The 20,222-nt window shown below is 41.6% G+C and overlaps 1 protein-coding gene across 1 annotated transcript in view; it reads right to left on the bottom strand.

The window, feature by feature from the left end:
- The window catches only part of EPB41L1 (erythrocyte membrane protein band 4.1 like 1), a 212,675-nt gene extending 192,671 nt beyond the window's left edge, over window positions 1-20,004 (bottom strand). Inside the window, exon 1 of the mRNA XM_060189328.1 lies at window positions 19,625-20,004. The gene's annotated coding sequence lies outside the window, so the exon portion shown is untranslated. The remainder of the gene's footprint in view (window positions 1-19,624) is intronic.
- Window positions 20,005-20,222: the final 218 nt, after the last annotated feature.

The following is a 20,222-nucleotide window of genomic DNA, read 5'->3' as shown; positions in this document are numbered from 1 at the left end:
AATTAAAAAGCTTCTGCACAGCAAAAGAAACCACTACCCAAACCAAGAGACCCCTCACAGAATGTGAGAAGATCTTTACATGCCATACATCAGACAAGAGGCTAATAAATATATAAAGAGCTTGCCAAACTCTACCACAAGAAAACAAATAACCCCATCCAAAAATGGGGAGAGGACATGGACAGAATATTCACCACAGAAGAGATCCAAAAGGCTGAGAAACACATGAAAAAAATGCTCCAAGTCTTTGATTGTCAGAGAAATGCAAATCAAGACAACAATGAGATATCACTTCACTCCTGTGAGAATGTCATATATCAGAAAATGTAACAGCAGCAAAAGGTAGAGAGGTTGTGGAGTCAAAGGAACCCTCCTGCACTGCTGCTGGGAATGTTAATTGATCCAACCTCTGTGGAGAACAGTCTGGAGAACTCTCAGAAGGCTAGAAATGGACCTACTCTATGATCCTGCAATTCCTCTCCTGGAGATATATCCTAAGGAACCCAACACACCCATCCAAAAAGATCTGTGTACACATATGTTCTTAGCAGCACAATTTGTAATAGCCAAAACCGGGAAGAAACTCAGTTGTCCAACAACAGATGAGTGGCTGAGCAAGTTGTGGTATATATACACAATGGAATACTACTCAGCTGTAAAAAATGGTGACTTCACCATTTTCAGCTGATCTTGGATGGACCTTTAAAAATTCATGTTAAGTGAAATAAGTCAGAAACAGAAGGATGAATATGGGATGATCTCACTTTCAGGCAGAAGTTGAAAAACAAGATCAGAAGAGAAAACACAAGTAGAACCTGAACTGGAATTGGCATGTTGCACCAAAGTAAAGGACTCTGGGGTGGGTGGGCAGGAGAATACAGATCCAAAAAGGATGACAGAGGACCTAGTGGGGGTTGTATTGTCATATGGAAAACTGAGAAATGTTATGCATGTACAAACTTGTATTTACCGTTGAATATAAAACATTAATTCCCCAATAAAGAAATTTTTAAAAGAGGGGTACAATTGCACACAATTCCCACCACTCCATATCCCATCCCCTCCCCTGATAGCTTTCCTATTCTTTATCCCTCTGGGAGTATGGACCCAGGGCCATTATGGGGTGCAGAAGGTGGAAGGTCTGGCTTCTGTAATTGCTTCCCCACTGAACATTGGCATTCCTGGAGGCTGTTTTTTTCCTTTCGCCTTTGTTGTTTATCATTGTTGTTGTTATTATTGTTGTTGTTATTGCTGTCATTGTTGTTGATTAGGACAGAGAGAAATTGAGAGAGGAGGGGAAGACAGAGAGGGGGAGAGAAAGATAGACATCTGCAGACCTGCTTGAACCAGAATCCTTATGCAGGCCCTTGTGCTTTGTGCCATGTGTGCTTAATCCACTGTGCTACTGCCTCGCCCCCTGTAATCTTTCTTAGAAGACCACCAACAAAAATATCCAGAAGGAACTAATCAGTTCTGAGTGGCTCTAAAATGAGGCATATTTTCTGGGAATTATCAAATTTTCTCTCTCATACAAGAGCCAAACTGCCATACAGACTCTCTAAGAAAATTGACCCTGGAGGGAGAAGCTTGATAACTCAAAAGCATTTCTTATTTGTTGGGTGATTTTAGTTCAGTTTTTTTTTTTTCATTTTCTGAACTAAGCTTCCTAATATGTGAAATGAAAGATATGAGCCAGCAGTTCATTAAGGTTCTTTTCATCTGGGGCATGCTAAGACTTTGTAACCTTGGGTACAGGTGTAAGTGGAATGAAATTCCTGGGAAGGTTTTACATAGAGGAAATGTTCCAGATTTTATTTCCTCAAAATAAGTCAAGCTTAATGATATGAAGGACGAAACATAAGGTATTTTCTCCCCAAGGATGCTTGATTCTACTTATGAATAAAAAAAATCATCTTTAGAACTATATCAACATCAGGTCAGCAAGATAACTCACCTACATAGTTATATCTGCTGTGTCATCTGCATGGGCCAGGTTCAAATCTGGCTGCCACTACACTGGAAAAAGTTTCAGTACTGAAGTGTCTTTCTCTCTCTCCCACTGTCTCTTTCTTTCTATAAGAAAAAAAAAAGTCAAGGGCTTGGTGGTGGCACACCCACTTAAATGCATAAGGACTCGGGTTCAAGCCCAAAGTCCCTTCCTGCAGTGGGAAAGCTTTGCAAGTGGTGAAGCAATGCTATGGGCCTTTCTGTCTGTCTGCCTATCTATCTATCTATCTATCTATCTATCTATCTATCTATCTATCTATCTATCTATTTATCTTTCTTTCTTTCTTTATATCTATCTATCTATAGATTCATCGATCTATTTATCTAACTATATATCTATCTCCCCTGCCTGTCTCAATTTCTCTCTGTTGCTATTAAATAATTTTAAAAAGAAAAGAAAAAAGTCATCTCAGAGTTATGAAGCCCTACAACCCACCAACAAAAAATAATAATAATTAAAAAAATTAAAGCCCCTGCACCTATGGGCATCTAATTTTTTACGAGAAGGCCCAGAACAGTAAATGGAGCAAAGTGTCTCTTCAACAAATGGTGTTGGGAAAACTGGGTTAAAATGTGCAATAAAGGGGCCTGGTGGTGGTGCACCTACCTGGTTGGGTGTACAGGTCATATCGTGCCAAGGATGTGGGTTAGAGCCCTTGGTCACCATAAGCAGGAGGGAAAGCTTTGCAAAAAAGGAGTGAAGCAGTGCTGCAGGTATCTCTCATTCTTTCTCCCCCTCTATCTCCCCCTACCTTCTTGATTTCCAGCTATCTCTTTCTAGTAAAAACACAACAATGGATCAAAGATTCAGATGTTAGGTGTGTTGCAACACAGTAAATGACTCTGGGTGGGGAAGAAGGAGGGCTCTCAGTCCTGGTGCATGACGGTAGAGGAGGTGGTGGGTTAGAGTGTTTTTACAGAAAACTGAAAATTTTTACACATGTACCAACAACTGTATTTACTGTTTAGTTTAAGCCATTAATCCCTCCAATTAAAAAAAATTTGGATGTTAGACCAGAAACCATCAAATACCAAGAGAAAACATTTGGTAGAACACTTTAAAAAGTTTTTTTTTGTTTTATTTACTTACTTAATTTGATAGAACAGAAAGAAATTGAGAGGGAGGGAGAGTTAGAGAGGAAGAGAGAGACAGAGAGACATCTGCAGCACTGCTTCACCACTTGTGAATTGTTCCCCCTATAGGTGTAATTGCCCAAACTTGGAAGCAACCCAGATGCCCAATAACAGATAAGTGACTAGAGAAGTTGTTGCATATATACACAATGGAATACCACACAGCTATTAAAAATGATGGAGTGGTCCCTTTTACCTCATCTTAAATGGGACTCAAAGAAATTATCTGAAGTGAAATGAGAAGAAGAAAAAAAAAAAAAGGACAATTACCAGATGATCTTATTCACAGATCAAAACCTAGGAAAAAAAAAAAAAGAAAGGGAAAACAGAGTAAAACTTGGAGTGGGTGTAGTGTATTGTACCAAAGCAAAGGATTATGGGGAAGGAGAGGAAAAAAGCAGGTGTATGATGATGGAAAGGGACCTAAGTTGGGGATGAGAGTATTTGTAGACAATATCAAGGGGAGATGAGAAAGTGTGTCAATAACTGTACTCTAAACTATTAACCCTCAATAAAGTGATTTTTTAGGGAGGGAACATTTACAAAAATTTAAAACAAAAACTTATATCATGACCCAGGAGGTGATGAAGCAGGTAGAATACCAGACCTGTGAATACAAAGTTTCAAGTTCAATCCCCTGTATTGCATGTACTAGAGTGACTATTTTCATTAATAAATAAAATGTGGACATTATTTTTAAAAGGATTATATCAAATTCATTATTTGCTTTACTGATCTTGGTATAATTAAATTATTTTAAACTTTTTTCACTTTTACTTTCATAGTATTTATCTATTTATTTTTAATTTCTTTATTGGGAAATTAATGTTTTACATTCAACAGTAAATACAATAGTTTGTCCATGCATAACATTTTCCCAGTTTTCCATATAACAATACAATCCCCACTGGTCCTCTGTCATCCTTCTTGTATCTGTATTCTCCCCACCCACCCACCCCAGAGTCTTTTACTTTGGTGCAATATGCCAATTCCAGTTCAGGTTCTACTTGTGTTTTCTGAGCAAGTTGTGATATATATACTACTCAGCTATAAAAAATGGTGACTTCACCGTTTTCAGCTGATCTTGGATGGACCTTGAAAAACTCATGTTAAGTGAAATAAGTCAGAAACAGAAGGATGAATATGGGATGATCTCACTTTCAGGCAGAAGTTGAAAAACAAGATCAGAAGAGAAAACACAAATAGTATTTATTTTTATGAGACAGAGGGAGAGAGGGAGAGAGAAATGGGAGTACTGCTTAACTCTGGCTTATGTTGGTATTGGGGATAGAATATGGACCCTTTGGGGCATCATCAGTCATGCAAACGCTGTGCTCTAACAAGCTGAGTTATCTACTCAGCTCTCTACTTCTACGCTATTTGTTTGTGGCAGACTGGGGAGATGATATAATGGTTATGCAGACAACTTCCTAGAGTCCAAAGGTCTCAGGTTTAATCTCCAACATCACCATTAGCCAGAACTGAGCATGGCTCTGGGAAAATTAAAAAAGCAAAACAAACCCCAAGCATGCAATTTGTTTATTTATAAAGTAAATAGAGAACTGGGGCATCATTCTGGCATATGCAATGACAGAATTCAATTTGGGACCTAATGTTTATAAGTCCAATGCTCTAACTACTGTGAAACTTGCTGGGCCACTTCCCTTTCAAATATATACTTACTTATTAATATGAGAAAGAGAGAAGATAGAGAACCAGAGCATCACTCTGACACGAGTGATGCCAGAAATCAAACTCATGACATCATGCTTTTAGGTCCAGTTCTCTAGCTACTGCAACATCTCCACTTTTATTTTAAGAGAATTATTTCTCCTAAGATTAATGATTTTCCACTATTTTTTAAAAATTTTCCCATATAGAATATTTATTGATGGGGTCCGGGTGGTGGAACACCTGGTTAAGGGCACATTTTACAAAGCATGAGAACCCAGGTTTGAACCTCCCTTCCCAGCTTTCTCTCTTCCTTTCTACCTCTTCCTTCTCTGTCAATTTCTCTCTGTCCTATCAAACACAACAGAAATGAGAAAAAAATGGTCACTGGGAGCGGTGGACTTGTAGTGCTGGCACTCAAAGGCACCATGTTGTGTGAGACAAGCCAGAAAGAAAAATACCAACACCAAATGATCTCACTTATAGATAGAACTTAAGAACAAAGAACAGTAAGATAAAACATACAGTGAAACCTGGACTGGATGTGATGTATTATGTAAAAGCAAAGAATTCTGGGAAAAGAGGGAAAAGGACACGATGACGGGAGACTGGGATCCTGATGTATCTCCTAGACACCAAGCAAAGGGGGATGAGAGATTGGGCATATGTGTTAAAGACTATACTGTATTTGGTAATGTTTTTGCATGTGTTGCTTCAATTCAGAGATTTTGGGGGTCGGGCGGTGGCGCAGTGGGTTAAGCGCATGTGGTGCAAATCGCAGGGACCTGCATAATGATGCCGGTTCGAGCCCCGTCTCCCCACCTGCAGGGGAGTCACTTCACAGGCGGTGAAGCAGGTCTGCAGGAGTCTCTCTTCTCTCCCTCTCTGTCTTCCCCTCCTCTTTCCATTTCTCTCTGTCCTATCCAACAACGAACAACATCAACAATGGCAATAATAATAACCACAACAAGGCTACAAAAAGGGGGAAAAAATGGCCTCCAGGAGCGGTGGATTCATGGTGCAGGCACCGAGCCAGCAATAACCCTGGAGGAAAAAAAAAAAAAATCAATTCAGAGATTTTATATACAATTTAAAAATAAAACTTTGCAATATGCCACGTAAGTCACAAATACCAGGTAAATGTGAATTCCTATTCATTGTTTTAGCAAGAGTTGTGTACTGTTAAGAATTGGAGCAGTTTTAGATATTATTGGTCCATTTCTCTCATTCCATATTGCTGAAAGGACTCCTGGTATCAGCTAAGTCTCTCTGTTGATTCCAAAGCTCATTAAAAGCAGAGAACTCCTAGGGGGTCAGGTGATGGCACACCTGGTTAAGCACACACATTACAATGCACAAGGACCCAGATTCAGGCCATTGGTCTCCACCTGCAGGGGGAAGCTTCATGAGTGGTAAAGCAGAGCTGCAGGTGTCTCTCTGATTCTTTCCCTATCTCCCCCTCCTTTCTCAATTTCTGTCTCTATAGTAATAATTAAAATAAATAAAATAATTAAAAATAGAAGCAGAGAACTCCTTTGCTCTTAATGATTTTATCCTACAGGAGTTCTATAAAAGGATATGTTGATACTTCCATATTCCTCCCAAGAATATTTGCTGATTATTTCCTCTCTACTCTAGCAAAACTGTCATTAATTAATGTATGATACTCAAAGTGATCAGGAAGATGTGGGAGGATTGTATTCACAGTTGGTGGATCCTAAACAAATATAGCAAATCCTGGAGTCCCTGAAGAAAATCAGTCAAAATTTTTCTTAGATAAGCTGAGAAGTAAATACAATTATCTATATATTTTTAAGAATGAAAATTGTAAATATATATATAACATAAACTTTCCTATTATAATCATTTTAGATATATAATTCAATAGCATTATTCATCTTCTCAGTGTTATGAAACCAGTTACTATTTCCAGAACTTTTTCATCATCTCAAATAGAAATTTATTTACTTTTATTTTTTTGTTTATTTTTATTTTTTATTTTTGCCTCTATGGTTATTGATGGGGCTCGGTGCCTGCACTACGAATCCACTCTCCTGGAGGCCATTTTTCCCATTTTGTTGCCCTTGTTACCCTTGTAGTTATTATTGTTGTTGTTACTGCTGCTGTTAGGACAGAAAGAAATGGAGAAATAATGGGGAAGACAGATGGGGAAAGAAAGATAGATACCTACAGACCTGCTTCACTGCCGGTGAAGTGACCCCTCTGCAGGTGGGGAGCTGGGCGTTAGAACCAGGATCCCATGCCAGTGGTTGCGTTTTGTGCCATGTGCACTTAACCTGCTGTGCTACCATCCAACCCTCCAAAATTTTTTTTTGTTTTATTTTATCTTTTTTATTATTATTAATGCCACCAGGGTCATCACTGGGGCTTGGTGCCAGCACAATGGACAAATTCACAACTTCTAGTGGCCATTTTTTTTTTCTTTCTTCCTAAACTTTATAGGAAAAGATGGAAATTGAGAAGGGAAGGGAGGATACAGAGGTAGAGACAGATACATCAGCAGACCTGCTTCCCTGCTAGTGAAGCTTCCCTCCTGTATGAGAGAAGAGGGGGCTTGAACTCAGGTCCTTGCTCATGATAATGTGTGCCTAGCCCTTGCCAAGTGCTTTTTTAAAAAATATTTATTTGTTTATTCCCTGTTTGTTGCCCTTGTTGTTTTATTGTTGTAGTTATTATTGATGTCGTTGTTGGATAGGACAGAGAGAAATAGAGAGAGGAGGGGAAGACAGATAGGGAGAGAAAGCTAGACACCTGCAGACCTGCTTCACTGCTTGTGAAGCAACTCCCCTGCAGGTGGGGAGCCAGGGGCTCGAACCAGGATCCTTATGCTGGTCCTTGCACTTTGCACCATGTGCGCTTAACCCGCTGTGCTACCACCCAACTCCCATTGCCAAGTGCTTTTTAACATTAGTTTATTCAACTCATACAATGAGTCTGTGGTTGGATATATATATATATATCCACCAGATTTATTATTGAGACTCAGTGCCTGCATGACCACTCTAGCACTCTAGTCAGCCTTTTTTTTTTCCATGGAACAGAAAAATTGAGAGGGAAGGGATAGAGAGTAAGAGAGATAGAGACACCTGAAGCACTGCCTCACCACTTAGGAAGCTTCCTCACAGGTAGGAAGTGGGCTTGAACCCAAGTCCTTGAGAAATGGCAACATGTGTGTTCAAGCGGGTGAACCAGCACTCAGCCCAATTTCTTTGTTTATTAATGAAAGAGAGAGGGGAGGGGAAGAGAGAGAACTAAAACATCACTTTGGCATAAGCAATGCTGGGGATCAAACCTAAGATCCTTTGCTTTTAAGCCCAGTACTGAAACCACTGCACCACCTCTTAGGCCACACTACCCCATTTTTCTTACAAGAAAAAAAGGCCAAGTTTTTGTTTGTTTGTTAAATGTAATTTACTTAAAATTTTTGAGCTGGGAAGTAACATAGCTGAGAATCAAGGCCAGGATGTCTGATTTCAAAGTCTTATGCTCTCCTACTAGGTTATGTGATGAGAGGGAGAGGGAAAGGAAAAGAGAGAGGGAGAGAGAGAGGGAGAGAGAGAGGGAGAAGTTCAAGCAGGTGAACCACCCCATTTCTTTATTAATTAAAGAGAGAGGGGAGGGGAAGAGAGAGAACTAAAGCATCATTTTGGCATAAGCAACGCTGGGGGATCAAACCTAAGATCTTGTGCTTTTAAGCTCAGTGCTGACACCACTTGAGAATTTTTGAGACAAGGAGAGAGTTGGTGCTAAGCTATAGACCTGGGTCATCCTCTACTCAGAATCAGGAGCCTGGAATACCTACTAACACTTTCACAAATTGCTTCTCCCCTTGTCCGGTCAGGTTCTGGGGATGGAGCTGCTGATGCTGACATTCTCCATAAGTCTGGCTAGTAAGTGCCTCCAATCTTCAAAGACTGAGCATGTTACAAGTGTTCAAATTGTCCTTATAAGGGTAATGGAAGATACAGTTCTCAGATGACATAGTAGCAGTATTGACAGGATGGAAAGGGCTACCCTCTTGGGCAGAGGTATGACTCTCCACCATTTTGATTTCTCTAACTTTAGAAATAGGCAGAACAAAAAACAAGCCAAGGGGGGGAATGGGGCGCAAGTGGCGCAAAGCGCAAGGACCAGCGAAAGGAGTCCCTCCCCCCCCACACCTGCAGGGGAGTCACAAGTGGTGAAGTAGGTCTGCAAGTGTCTATCTTTCTCTCCTCTCTGTCTTCCCCTCCTCTCTGCATTTCTCTCTGTCCTATCCAACAACGAAGACAGACAATAATAATTACAACAATAAAGCAACAAGGGCGGCAAAAGGGAATAAATAAAAAAAAAAAAAAAACACCAAGGGGTGCGACGGAGGACCCGCTCAGGCAGAGGAGCAGCAGGAAGGATCAGGGAACTCTGAAGGTGACCACCTGGTTGGTCAGGAGGAGAACAGAATACACCACCCTCTGTTGGAGGGTGAATCTGAACTCAATTTTTATTCAGCCAGAGAGAACTTAATATATCTTTCAGCCTTACATAAACAATATCTGAATACAGAAAGTAAAGCTCATTTCTTGATTAGATGGCCTTGTGGTTTTACAGAAATGTCGTACTTCATGGGGTGATGTATTTCTGAGTAATAGACTTAGCAGATAGTATTTTACGTAGAGTTTTTCATAAGAGGAGGTATTATTAAGAATTTTTCCTAAAACTTTATGTATTTGATAACCCATAACTTTGTCTACCTCATTTCCTGTTCATCTGTATCTAATCTGGGAACAGGGGCTGTTCATCCCCGATTACACAGCATCATTACCATGTACATAATGAAAACAATAATCAGAGTTTCCAATGTAGATCTGCTCAAAATGCCTAGACCCACTCCCAAAATTCTTCTTCCTTGAAGAGAGTTTTCCTGGGTGCTGACCCTGTCAGACCCTTTGTTCTGGAGTTGAGTGGGGCGTGGCAGTTTTCTTTTTACTTTCACTTTACTGTAACATTCTTTTAGTTTTTTTTTATTCCCTTTTGTTGCCCTTGTTGTTTTATTGTTGTAGTTATTATTGTTGTTGTCATTGTTGGATAGGACAGAGAGAAATGGAGAGAGGAGGGGAAGACAGAGAGGAGGAGAGAAAGATAGACACCTGCAGACCTGCTTCAACCGCCTGTGAAGCGACTCCCCTGCAGGTGGGGAGCCGTGGTTCGAACCAGGATCCTTATGCCGGTCCTTGTGCTTTGCGCCACCTGCGTTTAACCTGCTGCGCTACAGCCCGGCTCCCACATTCTTTTAGTTTTATCTACACACTCTCAAGTATGATTATCTCTCTTAAAAACTTAACTCAATTTTACTTGATTAGAACTTCTGCTTTTATACAGTTTCACAGTTACATAAACATTGGTATGAAACGAAAGCAAAAGATAAGTATCAGGGTTTGTAGTTTTGCCTAGAATTATAGTTCCTGCTCTGTACTGTACATGCAGCACTAATTGTTTTTAGTTAATTTGTTTTTCCCTTGACATTTGTATAATCAGCTGGCTATCAGTGACTTTATTGTTTGTCCTGCAAATTCTTTTGGTTAGGATTTTTGGAGCATGAGTCTTATGAGTGCACGCCTAGTAACAGCTGATGGATCATGACCATATTGTGGATGATTCCTTATCCAAATTCTATAAACAGTTGATATTAATCATGAGAAATGTCACCTATTTTGTAAGCAGGGCCGTGGTCAGTCATGACCATGGAAGCTATACTTTTTGGGTTTATAGGTTTATTATGTTTGTGTGTGGGGTGCCATCTTCTAGTCAAAACATTCTAACATAGACTCCTTTTGCGGCGTCCTAGCCCATTCCTGGGGATGCAGCTTCCTTGAAGTCTGTCATCCTCATAGCCATGGCAGCCGTGGCAGCTGACCTTGTCAAGCTTCACGGGGGGTCAAGGCACGGGGCGCCACAAAGGGGGCTGGGAGATAGCTCACTCAGTACAGTGCGTACTTTACCAAGTGCAACAACTGGGATTCAAGTTCAGTCAAACATGGGAGCACCATGTAAAAAGTAAGTTCTCACTATCAGTGATGTCTCTCCTTTCTGTCACTCTTTCTCTGTTACCCTCTATCTGGAAACAAATAAAAGAGGAGAAGGTGGTGGTGATAGAAGAGGATGAAGAAGAAGAGAAGAAGGAGGAGAAGGTAGAGGAGGAGAAGAAGAAGGAGGAGAAGAGGAGGAGGAGGCAAAGAAAAGTAGTTCAAGGAAAACAACGTAGTCACGTAAGCATAACCCCAGCAAAGTCCTACTGGGAGGGAAAAAAAAGTAAGACACACCCATGTGAGTGAAGAATCTAGTACATAGTTGTTTTGTTTTTGTTTTTTACCAAAGCACATGCTAGAATAATTGCCCATCAGTGCCTACCTAGTTTTCTGACCTCCAGTCCATTCCGTACCTTTGTGGCCTGGTTAATTTTCCCAAAACCCAGTTCCAATATGGTCTCTCTCCAGCTCAAGTGACTAGTCCCTGTATTCTCAAATAGAATCTATCTTCCTGGCCACACTGATTAATTCAAGGCTGAGTATGTGACCTAGGCTGACCCCATTACAATCTTCTCTGGAACTTTCCTGCAATAGTAGCAGGAAGAACTCTTACTTTCTTCTGGTCTTCCATAAAACTTACCTGGACCTTTCTTAAGATGTCTAGAGACTTCAGCCTTTAAATAGAATAACTATGGTTATACTTAAATATCTATTATATCGTCTCAGCTTTTGCTTTCTCTAAATGCCCCACTTTTTTTTTCAAGTGTTTATTCTAACAGACATTTCATCACTACCTCTTACATTCATACATTGTATTGTGCTCTGGGGATACAGTTAGATAAGACATAGTCTCATATTGAGTGGGTAGATAAATGAAATGCTCTTTTAGGTCTCAGCCAGCTTATCACAGAGGAATTAAACAGTAAAAAATAATAAGTCCAAAGTTGTTAGCCAGGCATTCTAGACCTTCTACAATTCTTTTTTTTTTTGCCTCCAGGTTTTTCTTTTTTTTTTAATTCTCTTTATTTATTTATTGAATAGAGACAGACAGAAATCGAGAGGGGAGGGGAGGGGAGATAGAGAGGCAGAGAGACAGAGAGACACCTGCAGCCCTGCTTTACCACTTGTGAAGCTCCCCCTCTGCAGGCCAGGGCCAGGGGCTCAAACCTGGGTCCTTGTGCATTGTAACCTATATGCTCAACCAGGTGTGCCACTGCCCAGCCCCTAGCCTTTAGGGTTTTCACTGGGGCTCAGTACCAGAACTACAAATCCTCTGCTCCTGCTCTTCTACAATTCAGTTCAGTTCTGCTCTGTTCCTTCCACACATTCTTAGCTCTAGCTGTGCATGTTTACCTGTGCATGTTTACCATTAGTTTTCTCTTTCATTCATGTTCTCCTCATCTCCTACTTTGCTTTCATTTTATTTTTTAACATTATCTTTATTTATTTGATAGACAACCAGAGGGGGGATATTGAGAGGGAGAGAGGCAGACAGAAAGAGAAAAACCTGTTACCCTGCTTTACCATACCACTCATGAAGCTTTCCCCATCAGGTGGGGACCAGGGGCTTGAACCCAGACCCTTGCACATTGTAACATGTGTGCTCAACCAGGTGCTCCACCACCCAGCCCCTTCCTTAGCTTTTACCTCCTCTTCCTTGTATTCCTTCTCTTGCTATCTCTTCCTTTTTCCTTCCTCCTAGTTCTCCTTGAGCTGTTTCCATACTTCCCTCAATCTTGTTTTTATTATTTCCATTTCTTCTTTAAGGATTTAATTTTTAAATTTATTATTATCCTTATCTATTGAATAAAGAAAGCCAGAAATCAAGAAGAAAGGGAGTGATAAAGAGGGAGAGAGACAGAGAGACACCTGCATCCCTGCTTCACCACTCATAAAGCTTTCCCATTGCAGGTGGGGGCCAGGGGTTCAAACCCAGGTCCTTGCACATTGAAATACATGCGCTCAACCAGGTGCACCACCACTGGCCCCACTTTAAGGATTTATTTATATTTAAAGATTTGTTTACTAATGAGAAAGAGAAGAGAACCGAAACATCACTCTGGCACATGCGATGCTGGGGATCAAACTCCACCTGTCCACCTGACAGACTGTCCCCTTCAGCTTCTCTCTTTTACTTCCTAACCCCTTCCTTCTCTGCACACAGTCTCCTCCCCCCGGAGACAAATATGGGACAAGACAAATCTAAATCAAAGTTTCTAGATATCATCAAAATAAACCCTCAAAGCAAGGTGGAAAAGAGTAAGAAGAAAAGAGACGCAGGGAGCGAATCCAGGAGGCAGAGAAGAGGCTGCCTAGTGACAGCTGGGAATCAACGGAGAGCTTCTAATTGTGTCAGTTATCTACCTCTATCCCACCCCCAGCTCTTCTCTTTCATCCCAGTGATCACAAAATTATGAAAAATTAGAACTACAGAAATCCTTGACATTCATCTACTCAGCCTCCATAATTGTGCAGCTGGGGAAAACAAGGTGCCAAGGCATGGAAAAATGAAGCAACTATCACCAGCTCACGTCACTCAGTGAGTCAGGGGCTCAGTGGGGAATGGAAACCTAAGCCTTCTGCCTCCTAGACCAGTGTGTCCCTTAACCTATACCAGCTTTCATGCTTTCTTTTAGTCACTAGCCCCTGCCCTGATTCCTATCTCTCCTCAAATTTGGAGTCACAATTAGGGATCTGAATTACAATATATCAAGGGAGTGTGTGACTAGTCAAATAGAAACACTGACTAATAGAAGGGACAAACTAAGGGAGCCAGGCCGTAGCGCAGTGGGCTAAGTGCACGTGGCGCAAAGCGCAAGGACCAGAGGAAGGATCCCAGTTTGAGCCCCTGGTTCCCCACCTGCAGGGGAGTTGCTTCATGAGTGGTGAAGCAGGTCTGCAGGTGTCTATCTTTATCTCCCCCCTCTGCCTTCCCCTCCTCTCTCCATTTCTCTCTGTCCTATCCAACAACAATGACAGCAATGACAACCACAACAATAACGGCAACAAAAATGGGAAAAAATGGCCTCTAGGAGCAGTGGATTCATGGTGCAGGCACTGAGCCCAAGCAATAACCCTGGAGGCAAAAAAAAAAAAAAAAAAAAAAAGGACAAACTACATCAGAAGGTCCAGCACTGAATTTTAGGGACATGTTTAGAAGGGCAGGGATGACAAAAGTGTCAGTCTTACCAGTCCTCCTTGGAGAGTTCTGTTATAAACAGCCTCCACTAACATTAACTCATGCGATGTTTCAGCAGACTCCCTCCTCAAGCTCCAAAACTAGCTGACTGCCTGGATGACCTATGATTCCTTCAGCTGTCAGCCCAACCATGACCTTAAAACAGAGGCCACCCAGGCACAGGATGGTTCATGGCTGCCTGTGGAGGCAGCTGAAGTGTGTGTGTGTGTGGGGGGGGGGGGGGACTTCCAGAGGCTTCACTTTCAGTCCTGCTCCTCTGCTCCACAAAGGGCCACTGTCTCAGTACAGAGGAACCCTGGAGAGAGGCCTCCCAAGGTGCTAGCCACAGGGCCAGGTTTCGTCATGCTGGGCCTTCAGACCAAGTAAACATCAGGGCAGGAACAGGCCCAGCAGTTTCTGCAGACAGGCGACAGGCTCCTGGCTCCAGACAGGCTCAGTGGCATCCTTACCCTGGGCTTATCCCAGATAATAAGGGAGGAGCAAGGTCAGTTGCTCAATTTTCTCCAGAAATGGAGAGTCAGGATGAGGAATTGACTCTATCCAGGTCCATAGCACATTATTCAAGAAATAGAGAACTAACCTATTCTTCTCCTAAAAAGCAAAAGTTATACAAGAAATTGTTTAGTTCAGAGGAAAGACAGCTTAAGTCATCAGGGAAGACATCTAGAAGAGTGACTTCAGTGTGAGTCTACTTCCATGTTTAGACAGACTCTCCACAAATGAGCAGGAAGGAGAAAAGTGTGTCAAGAAAGAACACAGCACAGACAAGTTGTGGTGTCTGGAAAGAAGGAGCATTATGTTTAATGCAGACATCTGACTAGGATGAAGAGCTCACAGGAAAACAAGGCTGGAAAGTTTTGTTGGAAGTTAAACCTCAACTAGTCAGTTTGAGGAGCCATAATATAATTCCTGAGCAGAACAGTAATAGGGTGAAAGAATTTAGAGAACTTAGCCACATGATCATGTAAGAGATATAGCCCCAATCCTCTGCATAGTCTTGGTTCAGTTATGTTTTCTCCCCCTCCACTTTACTTCTTTTCTTTTCTTATTGCCACCAAGATTCTCACCAAGGCTCGGTGACTGCACTACAAATCCACAGCTCCTAGAAGCCATTTTTTCCTTTTATTTATTATTTTTATTTCTTTCTACTTTAGATTATTATTAGTATTACTATTATCTCCAGGGTTATTGCTGGGGCTCAGTGCCTGCACTACAAATCCACTGCTCCTGGAGGCCATCTTTTTTCCATTGTTATTGTTGTTACTGCTACTGTTGTTGTTGGATAGGATAGAGAAAAACCAAGGGGGGGGGAGAAAAAGAGGTGGAGAGAAAGACACCTGCAGACCTGCTTCACCACCTATGAAGCGACCCCTGTAGGTCCTGGGAGCTCCAACCAGGACTGCTGCGCTGGTCCTTGAGCTTTGCACCATATATGCTTAACCCAATGCTGTTACAGCCCAGCCCCCTCTATTTTATTTTTTATTTAATGGGACAGAGGGAAATTGAGAGGGAAGTGGAGACAGGGAGAGAGAAAGATAGACACCTGCAGACCTGCTTCACTACTCATGAAGTGTCCTCCCTGCAGGAGGGAAGCAGGGACTTGAACTCAAGTCCTTGCACATGGTGATATGTGCACTTAACCAAGTACACCACTGCTCGGCTCCTTCTCTTGTGATTTCTTCATCCTTAAAATAAAAAAGTATGGGCTGGGCAGATAGCTAAGCATTAGAGTACTGAACTTGAATGCCTGAGACTTCATTGGTTCTAGGTTTAATCCTCAGGACCAACATATGCTAGAATTGAACATATGCTCTGGTATAACTATCTCTCTCTCTCTGTCAAATAAATAGTTTTTAAAAGTAAGAGGGTTATGCCAGATAACCTGCATTTATTTATTTTTAATGTGGTTATTTTTTAAAAGATTTTTTTTAATTTTTATTTATTCCTTTTTGTCACCCTTGTTGTTTTATTGTTGTAGTTATTATTGTTGTTGTTGGATAGGACAGAGAGAAATGGAGAGAGGAGGGGAAAACAGAGAGGGGGAGAGAAAGATAGACACCTTCAGACCTGCTTCACCGGTTGTGAAGTAATTCCCCTGTAGGTGGGGAGCCAGGGGCTCAAACCGGGATCCTTACACCTGTTGTTGCTTCGCACCACATGCGCTTAATCCCCTGCACTACTGCCCAACTCCCAATGTGGTTATTTTTTACATTATTTTTATTAGTGATTTAACATTGACTTATAAGATAATAGAGGTATAACTCCAAACCATTCCCACTATCAGAGTTCTGTGTCCCCATCTCCTCCTACAGTAAACTGCAATAGTTTTCCCAAGGTCACAGATAAGGATTGACTTTATATCTATAACTACACACACACACACACACACACACACACACACACACACACACACACACATTATTGTTGTTTGCCCATTGTTTTCTATGGTCCTGCCTTTATTTCCTTCTATGTCACACCTACAGTTATTACTACTTCCAAGTGTCCTTCCTTTTTTCCCTTTTTTCTAAGGTAAGCCTAACTTCACTTGGTGTTTTCCAGATTGTCTTCCCTTTTAGTGATGGCCAAAAACAAGATTCCTGGTGACAAATGCTTTGGGTCCTGGTGGATTGGGGTTCAGAGCCCTCTGGTTTACTTCCCTTCTTGCTTACCCCTTCAGGAGTATGGACCAAAATTCTTTTTGGGGTGCAGAAGGTGGGAGTTCTGGCTTCTGTAATTGCTTCCTTACTGTACATGGACATTGGCAGGTTCATCCATACCCCCAATCTGTTCCTATTATTCCCTAGTAGGGTATGGCTCTGGAGGGGTGAGGTTCTAGGACATGTTAATGAGTTCAGGTTTTTAATTTTTTATTAGTGACTTGATACTGGATTACAAAATTATAAGATTTCAGGGGTTTAATGTGATGTTGACAGTTGAACTCAAGGATTCACACATGTGCTATCCCTCTGAGCCACCTTTTTGATCTGATTGTTTTTGTTTGTTTGCTTAATTGCCACCAGGGTGACTGCTAAGGCTCGGTGCCAACACTATGAACCCACCACGCCTGGTGGCCATTTTTCCTTTCTTCTTTCCTTTTTTTAATTTCCTTTTTATAAGACAGAGAGAAATTGAGAGGGAAGGGTTAAACAGAGAGAGAAATAGAAAGATAGATACCTGTAAGCCTGTAAGTCTGCTTTACCACACATAAAGTGTCCCCCCCTACAAGTGGGGAGCAGGGCTCAAACCTGGGTCCTTGTCATGGTTATGTGTGCATTCAACGGTCTGACTGTTTTAGAGATGTTCCCATGTGGTGCTGGGAAATGAATTCAGAGCCTGACACATGGGAGACAGGTGTCCCACAACTGAGTCACAGCCCTTGTCCCAGAGAAACTTGATGACTGGCAAAATAACTCACTTGAATAGTATGCTCCTTCATCATGTGCAAGACCCAGTCTGGAGCCTGGCTCCTACAACATTAAAGGAAGTTTCAATGCTGTAGTCTCTTTCACTCTCTCCCTGCCTCTCTATCTCTATCAAAAAAATTCTCTGAATTATTGTTGTTGTTATTATTATTATTGCCTCCAGGGTTATCACTGGGACTGGGTGCCTACACCAGGAATGCACTGCTCCTGGAGGCCATCCTTTTTCCATTCTTGCTGTTGTTCCTGTTGCTGTTATTGTTATTGTTGCTCTTGTTATTGGATAGGACTGAGAGAGGAGGGGAAGACAGAGGGAGGAGAGAAAGATAGACACCTGTAGACCTACTTCACCACTTGCAAAGTGAACCCCTGCCAGTTGGGAGCCAGGGTCTCCAACTGGGATCCTTGCACAGGTCCTTGTGCTTCGCACTATGTGCTACCACCTGGCCCCCTGCAAGGATTCTTTTATGGAACAACACAGTCTATATAGAATGAAAGGAGGAGATAAGAAGCTATGGTCTCTTGAGTGCATTTCTGCCATGAATCATCCACTCAGCTCTGTGAAATAGCCACTACCATTGCTGTTGTAGCCTCTAGGTACGATAAGAAGTACTCTCCTAAAAAAAAAAAAAAAAAAAAAAAAAAAAGGCCAGAAAGAGAAGGATGAATATGGGATGATCTCATTTATGGTCAGAACTTAAGAAACAAGACCAGAAATGGGAAACATAAAGTAAAACTTGAACTGGCTTGCTATATTGCACCAAAGCTAAGGACTCTGGGGAAGAACGACAAGGAGCTTTCAGGTCCTGGTACAAGATGATGGAAATGCAACTAAGTTGGGTGAAGGTGTTTTGCAGACACCTATCATGCAGAGATGAGAAATTGTACCCATGTGCCAACAACTGTACTGTAAACCATTAACCTCCCAATTAAAAAAAAATTTTTAAGAGCATTTTATTTTTATGAGTAGAAAATACATATAACCCTGTAACACCATGAGAGCTACTCAGTTCACTGGTTAAAAAAAGGGGGGGCGGGGATTGATAGCTAGTGGTTATGCAAAGAGACACTCATACCTGAAGCTCCTAATCCCAGCTATAATCCCCCACACCACCATAAACCAGAACTGAGTGGTGTTTTGGTTAAAAAAAAAAAAAAAAAAAAAGAAAGAAAGAAAAGAGGGCAGAGGGTAAATAGCATAATGGTTATGCAAGCAGCCTCTTATGCCTGAGGCTCCAAAGTACCAGGTTCAAGCCCCTGCACCACCATAAGCCAAAGCTGAACAGTGCTCTGGTTAAAAAAAAAAAAAAAAGGAAGAAAATACATACATATATACCATATTTCTAGTCATAAAAGGAAATATTATGGTAAAAATAAATATACTCCTTTCCCCATTTCCAGATATACATTTTTCCCTTACTGTAACCAGTCTCTTACATATCACTTTAGAGTTAATCTGTGCATTTATAAAGTCCTTTAAAAAAATGGGAACAGACTAGACATATTTTCTTCACCTTAGTTTTATTTGTTTTTTTGTTTTCCACCAGGGCTATCACTGAAGCTTAGTACCTACATGCTTACTTCACAACTCCAAAAAACTTTTTCTTTTTTTTTTAATTTTTTTTTATTTATCTATTTATTTATTTATTTTTACCAGAGCACTGCTCAGCTCTGGCTTATGGTAGTGTGGGGGATTGAACCTGGGACTATGGAGTCTCAGGCATGAGAGTCTCTTTGCATAACCATTATGCTATCTACTCCCACCTTTTCTTTCTTTCTAATACATATGGGGGGACAGGCAGGGAGGAAGAGGAAGAGAGACATCCACAGTCTTGCTTGACTGCTTGTAAAGTCCCCTCCCCTCAACCAGGTGCACCACCACCTGACCTCCTACACCTTGTTTTTTGTTTGTTTACTTGCAAATTTTGGAGATCATTTTATAATAGTATATAAAGATTATCTGTTTCTTTGTATCAGGTCAATGACTTATTAAACCAGCTCCCTACCGACAGATCTTTAAGGTTTTTCTTTTTTTTTTGTTATAAAAAAACTGTATCAGTTAATATCCTAAATATATCATTCAATATATATATATATGCTGGGATAGGTCCACAAACACTGGTAAAATGGGAACTATACTACCAGCAGGGCCCAGTAAGATAGCTTACCTCAGAAGCCATTTGTTGGGCAGTTGAAGTGAAAGAAGTCATCAGTCAGAGTAAGACTTCAGAGGCCAAGTCAGTTGGATGTAGTTGGGTCAGCTGCACTTCAGGGAGGCTGTGTGATCCTACAGGCATCTGCGGACTGTAGAGGAGGCCAGGCATCATGGCAGCCAGGCAGGCATAGTCGGACACAGATGCTGTCAATCAGGCCAACTCAGAGGGAGTTGTGTGGGCATGTGGGAGGTATTCAGGCCGAGACTCTCTCAGCCCTAAGATAAGTTAAGACTGAGGTGGTCACCCAGCATGAGGCAGCCAGGCAGTCTCGGCCATATAGTCTGGCTAATGTGGTCAGTCCACGTATCAGTCAGGCTGACCCAAGTTTTCAGACACCCCTCAGGAGGATCCCCCCATCCCCAGGCAGAGAGGCTGGCGTGAGGTCAGCTGGGGGATCAGCCTGGGAGGGGGAACTGTCTGAAGGTCCCACCGAAGCCACCCAGATTCAGTCAGTCAGTCAGTCAGTCCAGTCAGGGGAACTGAGACAGATGTGCTGGAGCCCGAGATACTCAGCATCCTCTGATTAGTCAGGCTGCTTAGCACTTTTGCA

Source organism: Erinaceus europaeus, chromosome 1 (genome assembly GCF_950295315.1).
Source record: "Erinaceus europaeus chromosome 1, mEriEur2.1, whole genome shotgun sequence".
Taxonomy (NCBI): Eukaryota; Metazoa; Chordata; class Mammalia; order Eulipotyphla; family Erinaceidae; genus Erinaceus; species Erinaceus europaeus.
The sequence above is the reverse complement of the archived record's forward strand: the minus strand, read 5'-3'. Positions and strand labels throughout refer to the sequence as shown.